Source organism: Ischnura elegans, chromosome 9 (assembly GCF_921293095.1).
Source record: "Ischnura elegans chromosome 9, ioIscEleg1.1, whole genome shotgun sequence".
In the NCBI taxonomy this organism is placed as follows: Eukaryota; Metazoa; Arthropoda; class Insecta; order Odonata; family Coenagrionidae; genus Ischnura; species Ischnura elegans.
In genome coordinates, this window is record NC_060254.1 from 20,028,961 (window position 1) to 20,038,823 (window position 9,863).

Here is a 9,863-nt window from a genome sequence, read left to right on the forward strand (position 1 = left end):
CTGGTAACCAACGAAACATTGCCTGAAAACGTTTCATACTCGCGAAGAGTTTTTTACCCGAGGAAGATACCTTAATCCGCGATATGTGTTTGTTTATTGTGCATCTGTATGTCGAGGTATGGAAAACGGCACCGAATGTGGTTTAGGCTTCGGGTGGTATCTAATGCTCTTCAGCACTTTGCATAAATATAGGGAAATTGAAAGTGCAGCTAGTGAGGTGACAGTGAGCTAATTTCGGGATCATTTATGGTATTTATCCCCGGAAGCTGCAGCCTTAGACTTTGTAGATGATAATGTCCAAGCTGTGGCCGAAAGACGAATGGCACTAACTCTATAATTAAGATTCACTCATAATGGTGACGAGATATCGAAGAGATTTTCTTTACTTCCGAAATATATTGACTTTTTAGCCAATTAGGGTCTTGAATATTCTAAAATTTATGAATTAAAAAATCTTTTCCAATGAATTAAAATTCCGATTACATTTCCCTACAAAGATCTAGCTAACTGGAAAAAAGATAGGCAATATGAATAAGGATAAAAGATTGCAATAAAACTAAAAAATGGCGAATGATTCTGCTGAAAGATGTTTAAGTTGATGGAAGAATTAAATGATAAGTTAACTCAGGACAAAAATAAGAATATTTTTTCCAAAGGTAGTGTGTAACTACAGGCGTAAATTCCCATACCCTAATAGAGCTACATTGTGAAAAGAAGTTTGGTGTATCAGAGACAATCAAGGATACCAGCTCACATAATCATTTAAATTTTAAAATAGTATATGATTATCAGGGTTGTTCGTCAGAGTAGATGGATGTGTGATAAGTGCTGACATGAATGCTTTCTACATTAAAAGAAAAATTATTTAAAAAGATGCAATTATTGAATCTTAAATAATGCTATTGCTTAATTTAATTTCACATAAATCTTTGGTAAATTCATGATTTTTCAGTATTTTGTTTTCTTGTATGAACCACAATAATTGTATTATTATATTTCGAGGGGGGGATCCGGACCCTCCACACCTCGCTACGCCAATGGCTGTAAATGACTTACTGAAATAGGGAATTAGTACAGGATAACATAACCGTATGGAATATAAAACAAAGTATTTTCATTCCAAACAATAGTAAAGCAAGCCAAAGCTTCGCCTCCAGTCCTTCCAGGCATTCGAAAAATCCCTTTCTTCTTCTAGTTTTTAAGCCTCTCGCGATTCCGTGCGTGCGAAATTTTTCGCGTCAAGGGAGCACGTATGCCTTTTCACGGCTCTCTCACCATCCGCGGCCACCTCCCACTGAATGGACGTTCTCAACTCCTCTCTATTCCACCACGCTCAGCCATTGCACGCAGAAGAGCACCTTTCCACATCACTAATCCTCATTTACTTTCCATCTCCCGCCACACCTCTCCTGCCCACGCCACGGAAATAGCCTCTCTCTACCCACTATCCTTATATTCCCACTCACCTGCTGCCCATCAGGGAACTCCCGGATCCCATCACAGTCCAATGACCTCTGGAGAGAGATCTTTGACCATCGACCCGAGACTCCCCCGTCACTTTCTTACGATTTTTTTCTACCCGCTCTTTTTTTTCATGCGATGTTTTGCTGCTGGAACAACTAGGCATTGTTGTGTTATATAATGGAAAAGAGAAAGGAAGCGTATTCTTGGAGCCTATTTTCGAGGCTTTTTCTCATCCTGTGAATTTTCTGACGTATTTTCATTGAAGATTAAGTTAAAAAATCTATTTTCTGAGTGGTCTCAGCCAACGATTATCCTGATATTTAAAAAAAAATTTAATTATCTGTATACTTAGCACTAATTCTCTGATGCCTTGAGGTCTTTTTTACGTTTCTGATACACATGCTACGTAAATAAAACTACGTTTAAATAAACTATGTATATTACCAATGGAGATACAAAAATTCCAATTCAATACAAGTTTACATGCTGCTATGACGATTTAAATACAATACCAACATATAAATTTTTTCCTTCAGAAATTTTAAAGGTAGCGTCTTATTCTAAAATTCAAAACATTCTTTATCTTGTCAAGTCTACTGCAAATAAATATTCTATAGCCACAAAACACATATGTAGTAGCAACTAATTTAAAAAAAAAGGGCATTTATAAAATTACTTATGATAGCATGGATACAAATGGCCTCTTATGGAAGTTGTATCCATAGGGTGTTCCATTTCTCTATTCTAATTATCTAGGTTCTATTACATTTTACAGACATCTACATGTTCTATTCTTACCCAACAAAAGGAAAGACAATGGTCACTAAAAAATTATTAGATGCTTAACATTAAAACATAGTTCCTTATATCACCGTTACGAATACATCAATCACAGGGGCGCCGACTTATAAAAAATATTGGGGGGGGGGGGGGGTCATATCGGAGGTCTTGCCCCAGGAAGAGGTTAAATTGAAAGTGTGTCGCAGCACCGAAACATTACCATGATTCACAACACTTGATTCAGTTAACCTGCTTAACCTTATAATTATTTGTTTCAACACTCATTGTTGAATTTCTTTAAAAGGTAACTATCGTCAAGCATGGGAAATAAAAATCACCAATATATTTTTGTGATTTCACAGGCATAATATAACTTAATTATTTTCTTGAATTATTGAGGGGGCTCCGCCCCCCCAAACGAATCTTTGAGGGGGCTCGGGCCCCCTCAGGCCCCATGGAGTCGGCGCCACTGATCAATCATAAGATTGGCATAACACAGCTCAGCAAAAGTAGAGAAATTTCCATTATTTATTAACTTATAAATGAGAGTAACTGCGACTCCTCGGGATAATATTGCGGTGGTTTCCCCTAACCTACCCGACACCGCAGTACTAGAGTCGTTCAAGGAAATTTTACCACGCCCGCAGTGAAATTTGCGTCGCTTTGCCGACCGATATTGGGTGAGAGGCATAATAGTTGGCCCCCTCCAGTCGCTAAGTCACGACATCTTCACAGGTTTTGGTATTATTAAAATGGCCTATCTTACTCAAGGATAGACCAATACACCCTCTGATCACCGTCGCTTTCAGCCTACGACTTCTTGTAAGCCGAGTAAACACGCTTATCAAGCCACAAAACTGTATATCTAGAGTTCCACCCACCACCCGCAGCCCATTGGAGACACTTGGAGGCTTTAAGCTCAGTAGCGAAAGTTTTTTATGTTACGACTAAAATCTAGGCAGGAAAAAGAGACATTTTATCAGGGAAATATGGATTGGACCAAATATCCTATTTTTCCTCAATGATTAGTTGAAAATCACCACTGCGGGAAAAAACAACTCGTCTTTATTGGGTGAGATTTGAACTAGAAAGTCCCATCTTCCAACTAATCCTCCATACACTAAATATTTGGAGAGAAATACATTGCAAAGTTACTCTAGAAATTGAATGAAGTCCAATTAGAACAAAAGAGACTAGAGGAAAATGAGTGAGGGAAATACCTTAAATAGATAAAGAGGTTTTCGAATGAAGATGATGGGGTAGGCAAGAGACGTATCAATATTCAACCTGGTACAAGGTTAATTACTTAAAATGCCATGGGGTGAAAGTAAAATCCATAAAGACGAAAAAACGAGCAGAATATCATAGAAAATTTAAGGAAAAATGAAAGTGAGAGGAAAGCGTTTTCCATTTGCTGCACGAGAGAGAAGTGGGGAAAACGAAATCCTATTTCCGAATGAAATTCCACTCGCGTTTTTCAATCATCTTATTCCTAAATGCGAGCCCGAATTTCGCTCTCATTTAACCGCTTCCAAAGTGGTCTCTTTCAATACCCAAGACCTCTCTTATCTTCTTAAATGCACCCATAGCCTCTACCTTTTAATTTTCAAGAATAAATTATTAAAAAACTGTTCAAGTAGAAGAAATTAATTCTACACCTCGTTACACCACGCATATATTGCATACGGGAACTAATATAAAAGGTAGAATGTTGTCGTAAATTATGGTCATTAAGATGCCAAACTACACATCCAACCGTATAGGTAATTCTTGATGATGAGCTAAAACAAGTTATCTATTGATAGTAATGAATGCTAGGTTAAGACTAATTTATCTTTTATTCCGAAATTTATACAGGACTCCGGTACGAATTTAACCACGCTATTTCCTCATCACTATTAACTTTAAAGAATCAAAATTACGACTAAGAATATACGAGCATAATAATGAGATAAACACTGTTGTAAAGCAAATGAAGAAAATAGAAGAAGAACATGAGGTAAATGATGAAACTACCTTGAACAAGGGAGAAATGAGGGCTTCCAGCTCTACGATGGCCAAAGATACAATAAAGAATATCTTCTTCTAATTATCAGCGATACAACTAACGATATCGGTTGCTTCTTGACGGAATTTTTCCATCATGAATTACAAGAGGAAGAAGGGAATAATTCAATACCCCTCCATTTTACATTAATTAATTATATTCCACACCGATGATTACTATTCAAAGTTTTGGTGACTTTAACTTCCTAAATGCATTTAATCAGAAAATATTAACTACGAAGGCAAATGGGTTATAAAATAAGAAACATAGTTTTTTCATTAACTTAGCAATAAATATGACAACTCTCAATGTCAATTTTTAGGATTAAAAAATAGAAATAAAAAACCTCTCCGCGACACCCATATTTTCTTCCATAGCAATCATTTTTTTACTAAGAAATATTCCACTTCAGGGCCTTCCAGGGCCCCAAAGTCTACGTTATATAGTCTAAACGTGAACCGGGTTTACCAAGTATCTTTCTGTTAATTTTAATTCAAACACTGAAATGGTCATTGAGAGATTGAACAACAAGGATAAACACCACTCACATTTTATTTAATAGTATAGATCGCAATGCCATGATCATTCGAGATCTCGGATAATAGCCGTAAAGATCGCTAATAGCCTCAAAAAAATTCATATCTAAAGAGCACATTCTCTCACAACCTACTAATAGCAACATAAGAAAATGAAATAAGTGGCATCGTCTTGTCATGAGTGCAAGATCAAAGAAATGTGGAAGTAATTTTTATCGATTTAAGTATTTTTTTCTAGAAGGTGTATCATCATCCTTTCAACTCTGTTTTCCCAATTGGAATGAATAAATCCATCTTTCATGAAGTGTTCGCGAGGAAATAGAATCTCTCTCCCACTCTCCAATTCTTTGGATGAATAACCACCATAAGCGGGACCAGACCCACGAACGACTGCGGTTCACGTGAAAGTGTCGAGGAGGAGAAAAAAGAGAAAAGACTGGCGGGAAGAGATGGATATGAAAACTGCATTCTTTATGGGGAATCAGAACCGACACTTACCAGGGAGAATACGTACCTTACTCCGCCTTTTTCAATGCCGTATTTTTAGTGCACTCGGAATAGCGAATACATATAAGAACTTGTAGTGTTTCCATTGAATGGGCCCTAGTTTGGCTGTAATTAATAAACTTTTATGGGGTATTTTTAACCATCCCTATATATTTCCAAATTAGCTCCGTGCAGATAGGTCAGTAGGTGTAAAGGTTAGCGTCGTCGACTTCCAGCCAGGGAACACCAGGGTTCGGGGCTACGTCACGGTAGTATATTTATTTTGTAGTCTTCATTTCATCATACGGCAACAAGATTTTTCTTTTTTTAATTCCCTAAGTCTTGAAAGACTATTCGGGTTTCCCAACGGAACGATATCTACAAATAAATACCGCCCCGTTAGTACCGCCCCAAATAAAAGTCGTTTAAATGTTTATTCAGCCAAATACTCAGCTAAATTAATTTATTTTAACTTTCACTCATTCTGATGACGATGGACGTGTTGCCCGTAGAAACGTTGTTGATATACATACCTACATTTAATTCGGCGGATAACCCGATAACCACGCAAATAATTCTCCGGGAAAGAATTGTATCGAAGTCATTAAACCGTTAAACTGAAGAACCCTCTAGCACGCGAGGAACTTAAGTGAATATGATACAAAACTACGGGGAAAACAAAAAATAAAACAATTTTATTGATATCAATCGAGAATTTATGATATATTGAGTCGCAGCAATGAAATTTCGGCCAGCGCAGGGGTATAATACAACGGAGACACTTCAGGTGGAAAGTGAAAAGAGGGTTTTTGGGGATGAGTAGGAAGGTGAAGGAAATGAGGTGGAAGAGAATGAGGTCCACCGCGACACGGTGTGTGCATCCGTGCCGGAAATACGGAATGCGAAGAGAAGAGAGCGCCGAGCGACAATGGAGACGAGGGACGAAACCTTAAGGGTGAGACTCCAAAATGAGAAAGAACACACGGTTAGGGGCGGCAGCTGGACCGACATCAAGAGTTCCAACCACGTCCTGTTACACCCTTCCACCCGGCTGTTTCACTGCCTAAGATGATATTTCTCTTATCAGAGAATTTTTTTTGAGTAACACATGCTGATTATAATAGTGAAAGAGTCAGAATAAAAATATGAAAATAAATTGTAGCAAACAAAAAATAGGAAGAAAGTAAAGTTTCTAAGAGCCTGACAGACTCTCTATATTAATACTTCATACACAACGGTAAACGATGGACGAATTTTCCACTACAACACTCAATTCATACATCAGCTCATCCCAACGTTGTTGTTGCATATGAATCAATGTATATATAATCTTGGTTATGCCCTCATAAACTTTATTTTATTCTCTTTAGTTGCGGGAAAAAGTTTTTTTTTATAATAATGTAATATTGTTTTTTGATTCAATCATTTTTTTTCAATAAACTTTCATTCAAACAAATTTGTTGTAAATTTCTAAAATGCTTCACTCCTTTCAATGATCGAAGTGCTGCCATCGGATTTTGGTGGTCACGTTTTGAACTAATCTCAATATTTAATTTTAAATTCTGAATACAAATCGTGAATCAGTTCCACGTAACTCAGCTTAAAAATACCATGCTTAACCGAATTAATAAAAATTTAATTACTGTTTATCTCTTAGATAGATAAAAATGTGGTATTATAATGCATTGCCTGGTTCTGAACTAGCCTAAAAACTTCAGCTTAGAAGCTGCTAGGAAAGTAGGTTAAAATTGAAATGCAAGATTTAACCCGGATAAGACGACAAGCAAACAATTGACTGAATAAAGAAAAACGTTACAGATATCAAATTGATCATAAAATATTTGACCATGTCGAATCGCGTATGCACATATCGACTTTACTTTTTAAACTACTTTTTTCTTTTTTAAAAACTTTTTTTTCTACTTAAAGATTTTAAATTATTTGCTAACAGGTTTCTCCTTTCTAAGTTGTGACAAGTAATCTCCGTCAAGCCGTGGCGTAGGTCAGCTCCAGCAAATACCATGCTACACCGCATTAATAAAAATTTAATTACTGTTTATTTACGGAAGTATGTAAAATTTTCAAAAATTATAATGGAAGAATTGAATATTGTTAGTGAAAATGTTAGAACGAGGTTGAACCATGACGAAGAGCGATCAATAACACTTGAAGAGCGATATCTCTTGGATATGAGGACTTGCCTCGCCTGTGCATCGTGGGAAGGTGAATGTGCTTCTGGGTCAGAGGTCACTGCCCCCAATTGCCACGGAAATTCATCACCTCACGGCAGAGATGGTCGAGGTCGAAGGACGCCGAGCACTTAGATCATCGATCAATCCGAAAGGGTGTTTCACCACTATATCACACCGTACACTGGAGGGAGATAAGATTTCATGTGATTGCACTACCACTGGAGACACTCTCCTAACGATAATCGCCACTTGTACCTTTCACTTCTATTCCACTGAATGGACACATTAGTTTGGACCATACAAAAATTAGCATGAAGTTCAGTCCCTCGTTTTGCCATTTTTTTCCACGGATCGATTTTTAAATTCTTTTAATTTCATCTGACCTGTGTAATTTTCCAAATAATTTTTTCTACTCCATCATTACCAAAATAATAAAATAATTTAAATGACAATCTCCACACAACCTTTCACGGTATCGGCATTTTTTCATAGCATAAAACATTAGGATTTGATGCTTTCCCGGAGAATAATGCGGGTCAAGTCTTGTTGCTGGTTTGATAAGTATGAGTTTTTTCCAATCAATTTAGTATCTTTTGACAAAATTATGCCTCATTTTAAATTCCTTTTGCTAACGCTAAGACCTTACTATGATTATAGGTTGCTATACACAGGATTAATATCGGTAAGAGTGCCTCATTTTGCCAATGATGTTCTCACTTCTCATTATCAAGGTGTCCCTCCAGGACCATAGTGGTCACCTCTGTAGGTACGTAGCAAACCATTTACACACGTGCCAAGTTTCCTCTGCATAGCGAGTAACCTGTAAAACATGAAGGCTAGGGTTCGTTTGGAAATTTCGGCGATCATAATTGCATATCTCCCAATATAAACACTTTACTTCCTATTCAATACTGTTGAATTGCATTTTTCTATCTTGTAAAATTCAGAGATGCAAAATAGAATGAATACGCAGGTGTAAAAATATAAACTTACAGAATAAATGAGTGGAGAGCCACGTCAAGCCATTCTTAGGATAGTTGGCCAGGGATGATGATGACCGAAAATTCATTTTCTAATTTTACCACTCAATCATTACCAAAACATAATTCTTTAAATAGCAAGACCCACACAGCATTACACGGTATCGGGATTTTTTCATAGCATAAAATATTAAGATGTGATGCTTCCCCGGCGAATAATGGGGGTAAAGTCTTGCTGCTGAATGTCTATCTATTTGATTGTGGTTTTGTTTTATTTTTGTAGCCCTGAGGATGAGCCTCGAGTCGGAGCTTGAAACGTCGGCAGAAATGGAGAAGTAAACCCGGTGGGGATCCCAAGAAGAGACATCCCGATATAAAATTTTTTTGCACACGGCATTTCATCTGGTTCTTGGCAGGCGAAGAGAAACTTTAACGGGCCCAACATTTTCGCCGCTTTGAATTCAGCTCTCCCCTCAGCTGAGAACACACCCCTTTTGGTCTTCTACACCCTGTCCTCTTCCTTTTCTTTCAACCCGTCGCCTCGTTCCGCTAATTAATGTCCTCTCTTTCTCCTCACGCACAACCGACTCCTTCCCCTACACGCAGTCCAGCGAGCCCGAAAACATTCCTGACTCACCACCCCATTCCTCCTCCTTCAACCTGCTTCCTGCTTCCTCGCACCCGACTTAACCTTTCACGATCTGTTTTCCCTTGACCCATCCTTCCAGTGGCCGGGGAAGAAAGAGACAAAGGCATCCGGGCTGAGGGCGCCCGCCTGCCCGAGCCAAAAAGGAAAATGGAATTTTTGGGACCACCTTCACCGCGTGGCTACTTTTCCTAGATTTTGGGTGATAACACAGGGAGACGAGGAAGGCGGCAATAGAAAGTGTTTGGACGCGAATCTATTAAATGTGAGCCTGACGTTGATCTATGATGGCCTGGTACATCGTTTTACTATCCCCCAGATTATTTTTTTATTTTGAATAGCAACAATAATTTTGTTTTAGGTATAAATTTATTTCAAATATTGCCTGCGACATACAGATTTTCGAAGATGATCTTTATCATCAAGTACGTCGCAGTGAATTTTTGTAAAAGAAATATGAGCGGTAAAACAAATCTGCAATTCCCATTTCTAAATGACAAGTCCATTCGACAAAGTCACGTTTGAAATAACAGACGACTCCAAAAAAAATAATGAATATCCATAATGCTAGTAATTCTATGAGTATCCATAATGCTAGTTTAGTTGCATACATTTAATTTGAAAATTAAATGTATGCAACTAAAACTTCTATTTCCTTCTTAAGACACCTTTATATAAATGGAATAAAAAGGAAATTGGTGGATTTCACTATAAAATGGAATGAAATTTTAG